General features: G+C 34.6%; 1 protein-coding gene across 4 annotated transcripts in view; it reads left to right on the top strand.

The window, feature by feature from the left end:
* Positions 1 to 658: 658 nt before the first annotated feature.
* Positions 659 to 15,996, top strand: part of Nf-YB (nuclear factor Y-box B) — a 158,765-nt gene continuing 143,427 nt past the window's right edge. For 3 of the 4 annotated variants that reach the window (XM_090387752.1, XM_090387753.1, XM_090387749.1), the window contains exon 1: positions 659 to 774. The gene's annotated coding sequence lies outside the window, so the exon portion shown is untranslated. Of the gene's footprint in view, positions 775 to 817; positions 1,045 to 15,996 lie in introns of those variants that run through there. The other variant, XM_090387750.1, reaches the window with a different exon arrangement.

Here is a 15,996-nt window from a genome sequence, read left to right as displayed (position 1 = left end):
CAGGTTCAAAGAATGTTCTGCAAAATGACATTAAAAGGATCGTGTATTGCCCAATTCCCAAAAAGCAAAATTATTATTAAAACATATACATAATCGTTAATAATAATAATAAGTATATTCCAGTATTTTTGAAATGGGCTTAATGGTAATTCCCCCCCCCCCCTCCTCTAACCTACATCGTATAATCTTTGGAGACATTACTTAATCTAATTGTACAATTGTATGTCTAATTGTAACTACATTTTATCTGATATAAAAAGTTTTAAATTTTATTTCTGCAAGGCTAAAAACCGATACATATAAATTACTAACTTAACAGAAAGCCCAAGCTCATAACATAAAAAAAAAAAAAAAAAGAAATATTTGTCATATTTACATTATGACATTTCGGATGGCGCTACAAAGAGGATTTCACTCATCTGACAATAAAACAGAATGATGCACAACACACCCAAAAATCTTTTTCGATAAACCTTACTTATCTCTGCTCCACTACCTCTTTTTATGAACACAAATAACATTTCGCTTACATCGTAACGGTAGAGATTAGGCCATTAAAATTACACTACAACTACAACATTCGGGTCAAGTCCCACGGCGTGATGTAGAGGTAGTCAATTCATCAATATCTCTATACGTTACAATTATCCATTGCCAACGTGTCGCCATTTGCTAGAGGCCGCTAGGCGCCCTAATCTGGGTCCTTACTGGTTGCTTCCCTGCTCGTCTCTCACTGGTTCTCCCACTGACCAACCAAGAGTTCTTCGTTCTCAGGTTTGTCGTTTTATCAGACTTTGACCAATAGATTACTGGGCACTTAGGATGCACATGGTTTGAAGATAGAATTGTTCACTTGCTAAATCGTTACAACACCTTCGAGTTCCATTTATATGCACTCGAATTAGAATTATAACGCTTCCTGTTGTTATTGTGTTGATCATGACTAAGCCTAAAAAAGCCATTGCCACGCTTAGGCGAACAATGCGAAGGCTAGTGATGTCGCTGGTCGCCACAGACCACCGGCTGTTAATTTTTATTTAAAAGGTTATATGTTTTCATTCGATGCTCATCATTTACATTTACAGTTGCTTTGTATGTATTTTTTAAGAATTACTAGCCAAAGAGTATTGGTAACCCGGATAGTTATTGCACTTTTGTATATTAAAAGCTATTTGGATCAATATCGAGTTCCTATGGCCGTTTATACTGTATCAGTTCCATAGTACAGTATACCTGTTCTCTCACTTAAAAGTTATTTCGTTCTTTTTAAATGGTGAATGGCTGTAGTAATTTCATGTTAATGTTTATTACTGTATTATCTCCGATAATGTTTACCTCTAATGATTTTATTGGCCAAAATAAACAATTATTGAGCTGTGAATGTGATTGGAAATAACCTTTAACGGTAAAAACTTTCAGCTGAAACGTCACTTTCCTAAAATTATAAATTCTACCACGCATTTCTGGTTTATTTCTTGCTTTATTTAATTGGATGCGCTGAAATTTCATGAACAATGGCGTTTAATTTTAATTAGGGCTTTCTGTTATCATTCTAACATTTTTTTCATTATTGTTATTGACGATAATGAAAAATTAAAAGTTGCTACGTGTGGTTATTCATACTTTTTTTTTTTTTTTTTTTAACATTTCAAACTTTGCAGTGCTGCTGTTTAGAACTCCGCATTGCAAATCATTTCAGTCCTTTTTATTTATTTTTTTAATATGATTATGTTTATTTGATTAGAAATGCTTGTTAATCAAAAACCAATATAGTAGCTTGTTGCTTTGACTAACTTTGGTTAGTCATAGCAAGAAGTTACCACAGATTATAGTTTTAATAATGGTTTTTGATATTTGAACTTAAGTAAAATACCATGCTTTGATTATCTGTTTTAAAAAATGGGAGGAAAAGTCAAGCTTTATTATTTTAATAATGGCAAAAATTCATAAACATGGCCGAAAGGTCCCTTACATGTTTGAGATGATTATAATTTTTTTAAAATTTTAATGAAAACAAAAAAAAACTGTACTCAACAATTTATTTTGCTCCATGGAAATTTTATTACATATCATTTATGAAAAATTTCAACCTTTAAATTCTCATCATTGTTTTGAAAAATTTTTGCTGCAGTGATGATATGGACCCTAACTTTGATCAATATCTCTGCTGTTAAAAATTGATTTTAATTTTTTGAAAGTGTTTTCTTTTTAACTGAATGAGTGTTTCAGAATTTGTTAACAAAAACTGTTCTTTTAGGTAACCCCACAAAAAAAAAAAAATCTGGTGTTGATAAATTGAGGGGGCCAGCCAGTGAATGTCTCTTGAGATTAGACAGTTTGGGAAAGATCTCTTAAAATCTTTTTTTTTTTTTTTTTTTTTTTTTTAACATGCTGTGGGCCATGGCCACATTGTGTTAAAACCATAAAACTTCACAGAGCATTTTCCAAACAATTGGATCATTGTCTCTGTACCACCTTTTTTGACATTTTCTCAATAGTTGCTGGAGATCTGATTTTTATCCTCAAAAGTATCTTCATTGTAAAATTGGGCAACAAACCCTTGAATAACTGATCATTGTTAGCATAAATGTTGTTGATAAACTCTTGAGTCTGCACAATGCAGCAGTTGTTACCAATGGCTACTTTATATCTGAAAAAAGAAAATTTTAAAAAATTTAAAAATAAGCTAATCATTATTTTTTTATTATAAGTTGGTAGTTTCAAATGGATATGGGATTTTTGGCTACCCTATATAATCTTTGAATACAGTGATTTAGTTTTAGTCATAACCCCAACTATTATGGCAGGAGAATGGACTAAATTTGCAAAAAAAAATATATATATATATAAAATAAAAGGCAGGGTATCTACAAAAGAAGTAAATTAATTAAAATTTTTTATTATGCATGCTACATTATTGATTGAAGGGAAAACAACTTGAGTGAAGAATCTGCTTTTTTGAACATGAGTGAGACTTGTCAAAGACTGATGTGTGGGGTAGGAGGAGTTATTGGCTTAATTTAGAAATATCCTATATTCTGCCACTGTGCCCTTAAGGTAGCCTGTGTGATAAACTTAGTTGTTAATTAAATATCTTAATAAACATTCACAAAACAAAGTGTAGTGTGTTTCAATATCAAAAAAAAAAAAGAAAAAATAGAATAAGCAGACATCTAACCTAATAAATGTTTATTTACTGTAGTTCCTTTTTATTTTTGTTCATTTAAAATTCCATTGCCATTTTTTAAAATTCAAACAGCCATCATTCCATAACCGTTCAGAATCTGACATGTTTATATAAAATTTTATTTATTAATTTTTTTCTATCCACATAGAATCACCACCACAATTTTGGTGTAGTAATTTAGAAACTATATTTTATTTTGTCACTGTATTGTTAATGTAGACTGTGTAATGTGTTTTTTTTTTTTTTTTTTTTGTGATGAGTTGCATCAGCAATTGGATGTATAAATGAAAGAACAATAAATTTGCCATTTTTCAGCCCATCTGCTAGTTTATCTAGCTCTTGACGTAGCATACTCTGATTATTGTCATTAATTGCCCTGTACACCTTTGTATCATCAGCAAACTTAGATATCAAAACTGGAATTCCTACATTAAAAACATTTATAAATATTAAAAACAGTAAGGGCCCCAATATCAGCCCCACTAATTACATTAGTAGTCCATGAAGTCTTATCACTTAACTATCCTTTATATATAGTAGTAACTTGCCATATTGATCCAGTTTATATAACAATTGTTCTTGTGTTGAAGTATCAGAAACTACTGAAATTTAAGGATATAGTGTCAGCAATATTCTTTATGTCCAGTTCCTTTGTAACAATCTCATGGTAGCTTCAGATGGTCTGGTACAATCTCTCTTTAACAAATCTATGCTGTGATTACATTTTAGCTTTACTTCTATCAAGTTGATCTTGCATTACTTCTTTACTTATTGGTTCTGTTATTTTCCCTGATGAGAAATGTTTTTAGTTAAAAGCAAACAACATACCTGGGCTGAAAGGATCTATCCAATTATAATAAAAGATGCAGCAAAAAAAAAAAAATGGCCACACCTCTGGTAAGTATGGGCTTGGCATACCCAGGTTCTGAGCTGATATCATCATTCTTGGTGATGATATCAGTTTTGACGCCCTCTCTCAGGGTAACTCAAATTTTTTTTTGGCTGGTGTAGCAGAAGCCTCAGGCGTTCTTGCACCATATGGCTAATAATAATATTTGCAAGTCTGTAGTTTCCATTCATTCTTTGAACCACCTGTGTGACTAGGATTGATAATTTGCACATCTTCAATGTATAGGTCTTCCCCTGAATCCAAAGATGCTCTCATGTTTAAAGGTGTGGCTGTTTCTTTTACTGCATTTTTTATTATAATTGGATAGATCCTTTCAGCCCCAGGTGTGTTGTTCGCTTTTAACTAAAAACATTTCTCTTCCATCTTCTTTCAGTTATTATAAAATCATTTAAATGCCAGTCAGTATTGGATAAATAGTTGTTAATCCCATCTCTAAACACTGAAGTTTAGCATTGATAAATGCAAAGTACTGCATATGGGTAGAAGTAACCCCAGAGAAACATACCTACTATGTGGTACTACACTTAGCATAGCAGAAAATGAAAAAGATCTGGGAATAATTGTGCAATCATATGAAATTTTCTGAGCAGTGCCGATAGGTCATGGGGTGTTGTCAATGATATATAGGAATTTTGCTAGTAGGGAAAAAGGAGGTGATTATCCCTTTGTCTAAGGCAATGGTCAGGCCACACCTTGAGTACTGCGTACAGATCAGGAGGCTTCATTTTAGGATGTAGAGTTGCTTGAGCAAGTATAGAGAAGGGCTATAAGATTGGTGAGGGGAACAAAGGGGTCCTCTTACCAACAAAGGCTTAAGTTTTGCAAATTGCAGTATCTGGAGACTAGGCACCTGCAAGGTGATTTGATTGAGATGTATAAGGCCTTGAATGGGTTGAGCAGGCTCAATTCTGATGGGATTCTTCTGCTTGCTCAGACTACGAACCTGAGGGGGCATAAATTCAAATTGAGGAAAGACAGTTGTAGAATAGATGTGCAGAAATTTGCCTTTAGCCAGTGGATACTTGATTACTGGAACAAACTTCCATCTTAAGCCTTAAGTTGATAGCTTAAATAAATTCAAGGAAGAACTGGACAAACTTTTAGAGGGAATGGATATGTGAAATGGTGTTTTTTTTTTGGCTGATGCTACATAAGCTTGCTTTCTTACGTCACATGCCTCTACTACTTTATATGTAAATGCAAATATTTACTTCAAGTAGACAGATATGGTTCATCCTGGTGTTTCCAAATTCCCGACAGATACTAATATTCGGGAATGAGAAATCAGAATTCCCAAAATCGTAAGTTATTCTGTATTTAACATACCATTTTATTTATGTGATTTGAATTAATGAGTGACCATAATAATAAATAGTGAATTATTTTTTGTGTGATAGGTTTATACTAAAAGTTTCAAAGGTTTTCTGTAAAAAAAAAAAATGATATAATAAATGCATGGTTTATTATTATTATGAACCAATATATTGTGACATGATTATATATTTCAATAACATATAAAAGTGATCTATACTTGATATAGAATTTGATAATAGAAAACATTAAAAGAAGGGAACATTAACACAAAATAAATGCCATATATAAAAATCATTTAAAAAAAAATTGAAAGATAATACCACAAATATTGAATATTTAAAAGTTATTCTTAAAATGAAATTTTAAAATGCACAAAGCATTGAATGCCCTATCCAATAGTCTTGTTCTTTGTTTAGTGACAAATATTCCAGACGTAGAAAAATTTCTTTCATTTTGCGTTGATGTTGGTCAAATTGTTAAGAGTGCATCCAAAAGCATCTTCAAGTTGGGTAGCGCCTCCGTAGCCAGGTGGGAAGGAGCAGCAGTGCGTAGCACACGCTTCTTGATTAGACCGGGGTTCGAGCCCGTCACCACTAAATACGGAGCATACGGAAAGGTCAGGGAATGACCACCGCATATTCCCGGAGCAATATGGTCTTAGTTGTTATGCTCCAAAAAAAAAAAAAAAAAAAACAATCAAGTTGGGCGTTAGGGTACATGTTGCTTCATATAAGCTCATTTCCTTTTTTTAACGATGAAACCATTTTGTCTGCTTGCCCTGATTTTGGTTTTGCAGTTGAAATCGATATTGCTTTTGCTAATTCAGATTTTAGATCAATTTCTGATTTCATGTCGGAGTATTCCACAACAACATTCACATTTTTTTCTCTTTGCATTTCTTCTGTTAATACACATTTTCCTTTAAAAAGTCTTTCCATTAATGATTTTGCCAATCACGCTATTTCATTCTTGTTTGCCAAAGCAAAAAAGTCATCCTTTTCCATCTCATATAAACAACTAACATTGCTTAGATATTTAATGAGGGATAAAATGTAAACTGCAGACATTATCAACCCACTACAGGGTGGAAGCCTCCTCAACAATTCATGTTGGGGAAAATGGACCATAATCTGCCATGCTGGTCCAGTGCAGGTTGGCAGATTGACCGTATTTAGTTGTCAGGGGCTTGAACCCCGGTCTACCCAAGGAGCGTGTGCTACTGCACTCCCGCCCCCAACCACTCGGCTACAGAGGCTGGATACTAGATCGTTATTCCTGCATTTAAGCAATTCATTGCTAATTTATTTTAAAAGCATACTGCTCAGAGTAGAATTCTGTTTTTCCAAATTACTAAAAAAGGAAACGTAAAAATTCCTTCACTTGTTAGATTTGCATCATGATTACTTAATACCTTAACTGCTAATCGAACACGTTTTAAGCAATTTAACATCTCTCGCAATTTCATAATATTCCTCTTGCCATAAGTGACTGCACTTCAGCTGTCGTAAAACAATTTTTATCGGATTTAGGATCTTTAAAAATCTTTCGATCATTCTTTCTAATGTGTTCCAGCGTGTTTTACAGTCCAAAATGACTTGTAGTTCCATTTTTTTCACTCTTGATTATTTCCTGCTGCAAAAGAGAATTTCTTGCTGGAGAATATTTAAACAGTTCTACAATTTTTCTTATACTAAAAATTGCTGGAGAGACATCATACTGATTGGCTCTGGCTACATTATCTGAATCAGAGTCATTACTTTCATCTGTATTGTATTCGCTTCCCCTTGCTTTTGATGCGTCATCTTTCAACTTTGACATAAAATACTTTTGTTACAGCAAGGTTAAGTGCATGATTGTAACATAATTGCTGAATAGTTGGTGATAACTTTCTGAATTTTTCCATAACTGCTGCACCATCACTAGTTGTTGCAACCACATCTACTTCAAGTTTTAATTCAAAGGTTTCTAATATTTCCTGAAGTAAAGATAACACTTTTTCTGCAGGACAGTTCCCATGAACTCTTATTAAACCAAGATTCAGTGAAGTCTCATGTAGTATACATGAACGTTCATACAACTGGTCCACTTGTCTATGCAAATGCTCATTTTTTTATTTTCACATTTAAAAGCACCAGATTTATCGATGTACAGTTGTTCTATTTTACTGTAATAGTTATGTATTGATGCCATAACTGATGATGGACTTTTTTGGCAACTGCAGTCCTTTGCTTAAGAAACTTGCCCTAATAAATTCACTCTGAGATTATGTTGATAAGTAATCCATCTGCTGCTGCAAGTTTGCTTACTGTTTTTTCTAAATCTCCTAAAATTGTGCATTGTTTCTTAGAAGTAGTAGGCATTGGCTCATCAGGATTATTTTCATAGTTTTTTGTCCTTTTCGTGCCACGAATATGTTCAAGATGCATATGTTCAAGAAGTCCACTAGTCGATGATGCTTTACATTGCAATGATTTAAAACATCTCTGGCAATGAGCTGGCTGATTTCTTTTATCTTTCTCAAAATACTTCCAACATGCTTCATACTCTACTCATTATTATGGATATCTTAAAAAAAAAATATTTGATAAATAAGAAATATTAAGTTTTGTAGTAGTTACAAAGAACTGTAGCCTATAGCGAATATTCAAACACTGGAAAACGCCAGCGAACATTATTGGGAAGTATTTGAATAACATAACATTCAGATCTCCTAGCAAGGTTAACAGCACTACACAGAATCATGTGTCGAAATTGCCAATTTAAGGACTTATCTTGTTTCCAAAACTTATTTCTTGTAACACCGCTCATAGGATTTCTATAAAGTATACTCTGTGTTATAAACTTATATGTATTTTATTTGCAAGGATGACTCACATTTAGTAGCAGACAGGGCTACAAACACACTTTTATAACAAGGTAACAGTTACAAGGAGGACTGACTGATTAAATCGTGACTGCTTCTTCCCTACATGCTCCTATTCGATTCCCGGAAATGGAAGGTTAAGTTAACCTTCCACTCCACGTGTCAGCGTTTCTTGCTCTTGCTTTCGATTTGACGAACCAGTCACATCTCTGTTGATTGTTAAGCTTTAATTCTCAAAGGAGAATTATAATACTTTTTCCCGATTTTTCGACTGATTTTTCTCGGTATTCAGAAAAACACATAAATTTCCCGAAAAATTCCGGGAAGGAATTCCCACATGGAAACACTAGTTCATCCCTTTCCTTCTAGTGTTAACATAAGCAAAGAATTTCCTGCTACTTTTCTTTACACTTTTAGTCAAAGACCTTAGCATCCCAAACCTACTGTGTCACTCGACCATTTATATTCATCCCTTTCATTTTCCTTGCCACTGAGCCGATCACCTCACTTGACATCTATTTTAAGCTGAACCTTGAACCATGGTGGATATAGAACACTTAACTGCCTTTATAAATATCTCAATGAACATTTGACATTTATATTTTTTACATTTACATTTATCAGTTGGTTCCACTGAAAATAGTTTAAAAACGTGCATTTCAGTCAGTGTAAAAACAAAATCCTTTCCCTTTAAACTTTGATGGTAGTTATTTCTTTGAATAAATCCTTTATTAATACATTATGATCGATCACTAATGGTTCCTTTGCATTAAGATTATTAATATGCGAATCACTGCTGATAATCAGATCAAGAGTAATGCCTTCTTTTGTTGCCTCTCTAATATGCTGAGGTAGAAAGTGGTCATCTAGCATATCCTGCCACTTAGTGTGCTGATCATCCATGAGTTCCAATCTAGCTAGAAAGTTAAAATTTCTCTTGGTATGACATCCTGATTTGTTGACCCACTTTCTGTATAGTTGCTTGTTATACTTATCCAGTCATTATGAGTACATTATAAAATGTTATTTTATAACATACTGGTACTCTCAGTTTTATTTTCCCAATGTTAAAATTCCAACCCAATGTCACACCAGAATAACTCAGTATTATACTGGCAATTTGTGTCAGTTGGGTGTATTATGCCAAATGCCAAAAAAAAAAAAACTTTTCACTGATCCATTCATTCCAAATGTTTGTCAAGTTCTGCCTTGAATTTATTTAAGCTATCAACTTCCACAACAACAGATGGAAATTTGTTCCAGAAATCAACTACCTGCTGGCTGAAGGCAAACTTCTACACATCTGTTCTACAACTGTCTATCCTCAGTTTGAATCTATGCCCCCTCAGGTTTGTAATCTGAGCAAAAGGAAGAATCCCATCAGCAGTGAGCCTGCTCAATCCATTCAAGGCATTATACACCTCAATCAGATCACCTTGCAGGTGCCTACTCTCCAGAAGCTGCAATTTGCAGAACTTAAGCCATTCTTCATAAGAGCACCCCTTTGTTCCCTTCACCAGTCTTGTTGCCTTTCCCTGTACTCGTTCTAGCAACTCTACATCCTTCCTAAAATGAGGCTTCCAGACCTGTATGCAGTACTCAAAGTGTGGCAATGAGAGCTAATGTAGGCAGGCCCTGGTAAAAAAATGCATGATACCACCACTTGCATTCATATGAATATGAGAGTTAAAAAGAAACATGCCTGTAAATCAGTAAGTTAAAAAAAATTAATAAAATTAAAGCATGTTTATTATTTTAAGTTTGTGGAATATTTTTACTGATTATTCAAAATTTATTTAATTACTAATAAATAGTCTTAGTTGGGCCCCTTGAAGCCTTGTGGGCTTCAAGGGGCCCAACTAAGAAAGAGGAGGGGCAGGCCCAACAGGCCTGCCCCTCCTCTTTCCTGTCTTGTCTGGCCTTTGTGTACAGAAAGGATAGACAGGGTGGTATTCAAATTCTACAAGTCCCACTGTATTCAAATTCAGCATCCTCTGTCAAATGGAATCATGTTTCTGATATATATATATATATATATCTGCATTTTATGATTTTAACCAATACTTCAGACTCATTAAATTTATTTACTATGAGTCTGGCATTAGTTGTTGTATAAGGAAATACATGTGCCTGTGTATTCTCTTAGTAACATCCATGTAATTTCTCGTCCCATGTGTTTTCCCCATGCCCAAGGCTACTACTTATCCTAAAGTGCAATAATCAATTCCACCTGGAATTGAACTGATTGATGATTTTGCAGCCCAGCTTGGAGGATTTTTTTTAGTAATGATGATGAAGATTATATCATGCAAGACATTTCAGTTTAATGTTAATTTTTCTCGTCTATGCTGCAGTTACTATTAGAATCATAACATACATCTTTTCCTGTACTTGTTATTCTGTCACATCTTTATCCACTTCTATTTTCTCAGTACTTAATTTCAGTTATGTGATTGCAACACTTGTTCCTTTTATCTGATGTCTATTCTTCAAACATCATCTCTGCAATTATTTTAATAGCATACAAGGCTAATTGCAGTTCTTTACAAGTGAAGCATTTGGGCTTTGAATTCTCTCCGGAAAGCTAAATTGGGTTCAGATGTTTGTGGTATGATGAAAATCTCTAAACAGCTTACCTTTAACAAGCCTTAAAATTTTTTTTAAAGTTTATGCGATGCTATTTTAAACGTCTTCTGTAACCATTGGAAATCTTCCATAGCTGAGTAGAGTTAGGTATGAGGGTACAGAAGTACATTTGCTTTGAGTGACCTGAACGACTACTAAATATGGTATAATTCTTGTATTCTCTCTATTTCCAGAACTCCTCTGACCTTATGTGGTTGCCCAGGTGTAAATAGAAATTTTTTTTTTTATTTATGAAAATATCTTTCAAAGACTTCACTTGGTTTTTTATTTTGTTGAACTCTGTAATGGGTTAGAAAAACTGAAAAACTAGCAGTTTTCTAACCCTGCTACCACTGCCTCAGTACAAATATTCTTGTACTTTTCTATCACCATCTCTAAAAAAAACAGTCCCTTCTGTTAATAATCACTGAAAACATGCTGAGAAAATTTTTTCCTTATCTCCGTTATGCAATCTTTCCAGGCCAAATTGATAAGGCTGTCATCATAAACCCCTTCCTATGATGTTTTGGCAAAATTCTAGATACTTTTCATATTCTTCCTAACTTATGGCTTTTTCTCACCATGCCTCATACCCGTTAATTTAAACCCCTAATTGCGCTTATTAGCATTAGTAGAGGCACATGATGCAAGAAAGCAAGCTTACGCAGCATCAGCCAAAAAAAAAAAAACTTTTCACTGATCCATTCATTCCAAATGTTTGTCAAGTTCTGCCTTGAATTTATTTAAGCTATCAACTTCCACAACAACAGATGGAAATTTGTTCCAGAAATCAACTACCTGCTGGCTGAAGGCAAACTTCTACACATCTGTTCTACAACTGTCTATCCTCAGTTTGAATCTATGCCCCCTCAGGTTTGTAATCTGAGCAAAAGGAAGAATCCCATCAGCAGTGAGCCTGCTCAATCCATTCAAGGCATTATACACCTCAATCAGATCACCTTGCAGGTGCCTACTCTCCAGAAGCTGCAATTTGCAGAACTTAAGCCATTCTTCATAAGAGCACCCCTTTGTTCCCTTCACCAGTCTTGTTGCCTTTCCCTGTACTCGTTCTAGCAACTCTACATCCTTCCTAAAATGAGGCTTCCAGACCTGTATGCAGTACTCAAAGTGTGGCCTGACCATTGCCTTATACAAGGGGATAATCACCTTATCCCTGCTCGCAAAATCCCTGTATATCATTGACAAAACCCCATGACCTACTCTGGCAGCCTGTCATACTACTCAGAAAACTTCATATCTGACTGCACAATTACCCCCAGGTCTCTTTCATTCTCCACTACCCTGAGTGTAACACCACATAGTGGTACATTTCTCTGGGGTTACTGCTACCCATATGCAGTATGTCAATCTTAAACTTCAGTTGCCACTTCTCAGCCCATCTAGCCAACTTTTCCAGATCATGTTGCAGCAGCATACTGTCATTAAGAACTCTGCCAACCTTTGTATCATCTGCAAACTTTGACATTAAGCTTGATATACCTTCATCAATATCATTGATAAATATACAAAACAACAATGGGACCAACACCGAACCTTGAGGGACACCACCAATAACATTAGTGCACGTAGAGCAGTATCCGTTGATTACCACTCTCTGTCTTCTCCCACTGAACCATCCTTTTATCCATTGTAGCAACTTACCCTTAATGCCATACTGCTCTAATTTGTACAGTAGTCGTTCATGTGCAACAGTATCAAAAGCTTTCCTGAAATCCAAGTATATGCTATCAAAATTATTTTTTGCATCTAGTTCCTTTGTGACCACATCATAGTATCCAATAAAATTTTTCAGATAAGACTTCCCCTTGAAAAACCTTGCATGCTATGTCTGAATTATTACTGCTGTCTTGTCTAGATGATCCTGCAATGCTTTAACCAGTGACTCCATTATTTTCCCTGGAACAGAAGTCAAACTAACAGGTCTGTAATTACTCGTGTCACCCTTCGATACCCCTTGGTGAATTGGAGATACAAATTGTGTTATGCTTAACATCATTAGCATCGATATGTACAACAATTAATAACACCAAATTTTGTCTCTGCCAGACATACCATGGTCCTATTCCACTTATCCTTATTGCATAAAATATTCTCCATGTTCCTGACAATAGTTACCAAGAATAATTACCCATCTGGGATCATTGAATTCTGCATATGGGAATATGCAGAATTCAGTGATCACCAGAGGGGTAATTATTCCTCACCAGAATCATGTGGATAGGCTTAAGTTTTGAGGTGGGCAACTGAGTGTTTGGTGAGTTCCCATATTTAGCTGCTTCTAAGGCAGTAACTGTTTTCTTCATGTAGTTAAATTTGTCCATCAAATTCAAAATAGTTTGAGTTTTTGCTTAATCCTCCTCCTCTTTCCCCCACCTTAGCACAAAGGTTTCTCCTGGGCATTATGTCCATCTCTCTAGACAGTTCTGTGGGAACACACACACACAGTGCAAGCAATATGACCTTGATTCGTGGAACTGGTTTAACATTTTCCTCACCCCAAGATAAGGCAAATTTTAGTTGCCATGTGCCATGACATGATTGTCACGCAACTGCAACTGTGGGTAGGGAAGTGATGCCGCTTCCTCTCATTGGCATCTACATCATTCCCTTTCCCATATTGAGTGATCAATCTTGATAAAGGAGTTGTCTTTTGGCTGTACAATATGTTCAAAGGCCAATTTGCACGTTAGAAGAACCGTGAAGACTGTGTCTTGTTGTACAAGTACGAGACACAGTTTTCACTTCTACTGAAATCAGCCGATTACCTTACCGAGTGAAGAAACCTAAAGAATTCCTCCAGTTGCAGACTGGAATCAAACCCATATCTTTCCAAATGAGAGGTAAGCAGTGATGCATTGTGTCAGCTAAGCTGTGATGGGGACAGTTTCAGTTTAAAAAAAAAAAAAAAAAAAAAAAGTTAAACCTACAGAGCTATTACCCATTAACACAAGTACAATAATAATACCATACTATTCCCAGGCAAGATAATTTAGATAAATATGAAAGTAGTAATAAAAAAAAATCATAATTTTACTGGGATAAGGAATTATGAGAAGGATATAGTTTTTATTGCTCTGATCATGTGCATGCCTTATTTTTCTAATTTAACAAGTACTATTTTGAGATTATTATCAGTATTAGTAGTGGTAAATAATGCAAGAAAGGAAGCTTATAAAGCAGCAACCAAAAAAAAAACTTCCCACATCACCTGTCAATCCCTGCCTGGTTCATCTAGTTCTTCCTTGATTTATTCAAACAACCCACTTCCACAACAACAAATGGAATTTTGTTCCAACTATCAGCCGCCTGCTGGCTGAAGGGGAAAACTTCTGCATATCTGTCCTGCAACTGTCCTTCAGTTTGAATTTATGCCTCCTCATGTGTGTGTAGTCCGAGCAAGAGGAAGAATGCCATTAGCATTGAGCTTGCTCAATGCTGATAAAATTCAAAGTGAAGCATTTGTGTTATATAATATAGAATTGAGATGTATGTATAATGCCATCAGCATTATACGTACATCTGTTGCTGGTGGGAATGTTTGCAGCCTAGCTTGGTGGATTTTTTTTTTTTTTGTAATGATAATGAAGATTATATCATGCCAGACATTCAGTTTAACATTCATTTTCCTCGTCTATGCTGCAATCACTATTAGAATCATAACAGTGCATCTTTTCCTGTACTTATTATTCTATCACATCTTTATCCACTTCTATTTTCTCAGTACTTCATTTCAATTATGTGATTGCAACACTTGTTCCTTTTATCTGATGTATATTCTTCAAACATCTTCTCTGCAATTATTTTAATAGCATACAAGGCTAATGCAGTGTTTTACAAGTGAAACATTTGGGTTTTGAATTCTCTCCGGAAAGCTAAATTGGGTTCAGATGCGTGTGGAATGATGAAAATCTGTAAACAGTATGCTTGCAAGCCTTAAAAATTTTGTAAAATTTGTGATGCTATTTTAAACATCTCCTGCAACCATTGAAAAGCTTCCATAGCCAAGTAGTACCCTTGAACTTTGATTAACTTTCTTTGAGTAACTGGTTCATTCCAAAGGTACAGAACCAAACTTTCTTTGAGTGACTGGTTCATTCCTGCGTGACTACTAAATATGGTATAATTCTTGTTTTCTCTCTCTCATGAACTCCTCTGACCTTATGTGATTGTTCAAGTATAAACAGAAAACATTTTTTATTCCTATAAATATCTTTTCAAATGCTCTGCACTTTGTTTTTTATTTTGTTGAACTCAGTGATAAGTAGCATTATCCATTTCATTTACACAATTAGGTGAAAGATTTGTTGAGAGTTTTTCTTCAGTCTACTTTGAAAAATTTTCATACTTCATATCATTATGATAGTCTCCATTCTTATACCGTGATTTGAAAATTAATAATGCATTTTTTAAAATTAAATCACTACCTCTTGTGTGAACAGTGATTAGCCAAGAGCCTTTTCCAGTTGCTAACAGAATAATGCTTTCATCAGGAGATTGCCAATGCTTATCTGCTGTATGACTGGCATGCACATATCAGTGTTATTTTTTGCCTTGCAATCTGGCATATTAAGTTGTTTTTGCTGGCCCATTATTTTTGATTTTTTTAATGAGCAGTTTTCTTCAAGTTTGGCACTTTTTTCCATTTCTTAAGTAGGTTTGAAGATATTCTCTACTGCTAGAAGGTGTTTTAGTGTTAGAGGAATTCTTTTAATACGAAAATCAAATTTTAAAATGAATATTACACTTCATAAAATGGTGTACCTCAATCACTTTTTTGGTGTTTGTTCTTATATTTGTGGGGAGAAGAAAACGCTTCCTTCTTAGGCACTAAACAGCTTGTCTTCTTTCTTTAATATAATTTTTTACTGTATTGAGAGATATTTATTTTTCTTCACTTCAGCACATACAGTGGAATCCCAATTTAAGGTTTCCTGTACAAGGTTCATGTGGTCCCACCACCTAAAAGTCATGAATTAGTAATGTAATTTTTTTTTTTTTTTTTGAAAAATACATATTGAAGAATACTGCTATTATTGATACTGTATTCAAAACTTGCTTAAGTAAAAATATACTTAG

This window comes from Mastigoproctus giganteus, chromosome 13 (assembly GCF_048544385.1).
Source record: "Mastigoproctus giganteus isolate SK-2022 chromosome 13, ASM4854438v1, whole genome shotgun sequence".
Taxonomy (NCBI): Eukaryota; Metazoa; Arthropoda; class Arachnida; order Uropygi; family Thelyphonidae; genus Mastigoproctus; species Mastigoproctus giganteus.
Note: the sequence above shows the minus strand (reverse complement) of the source record. Positions and strands in the feature narration are given on the sequence as shown.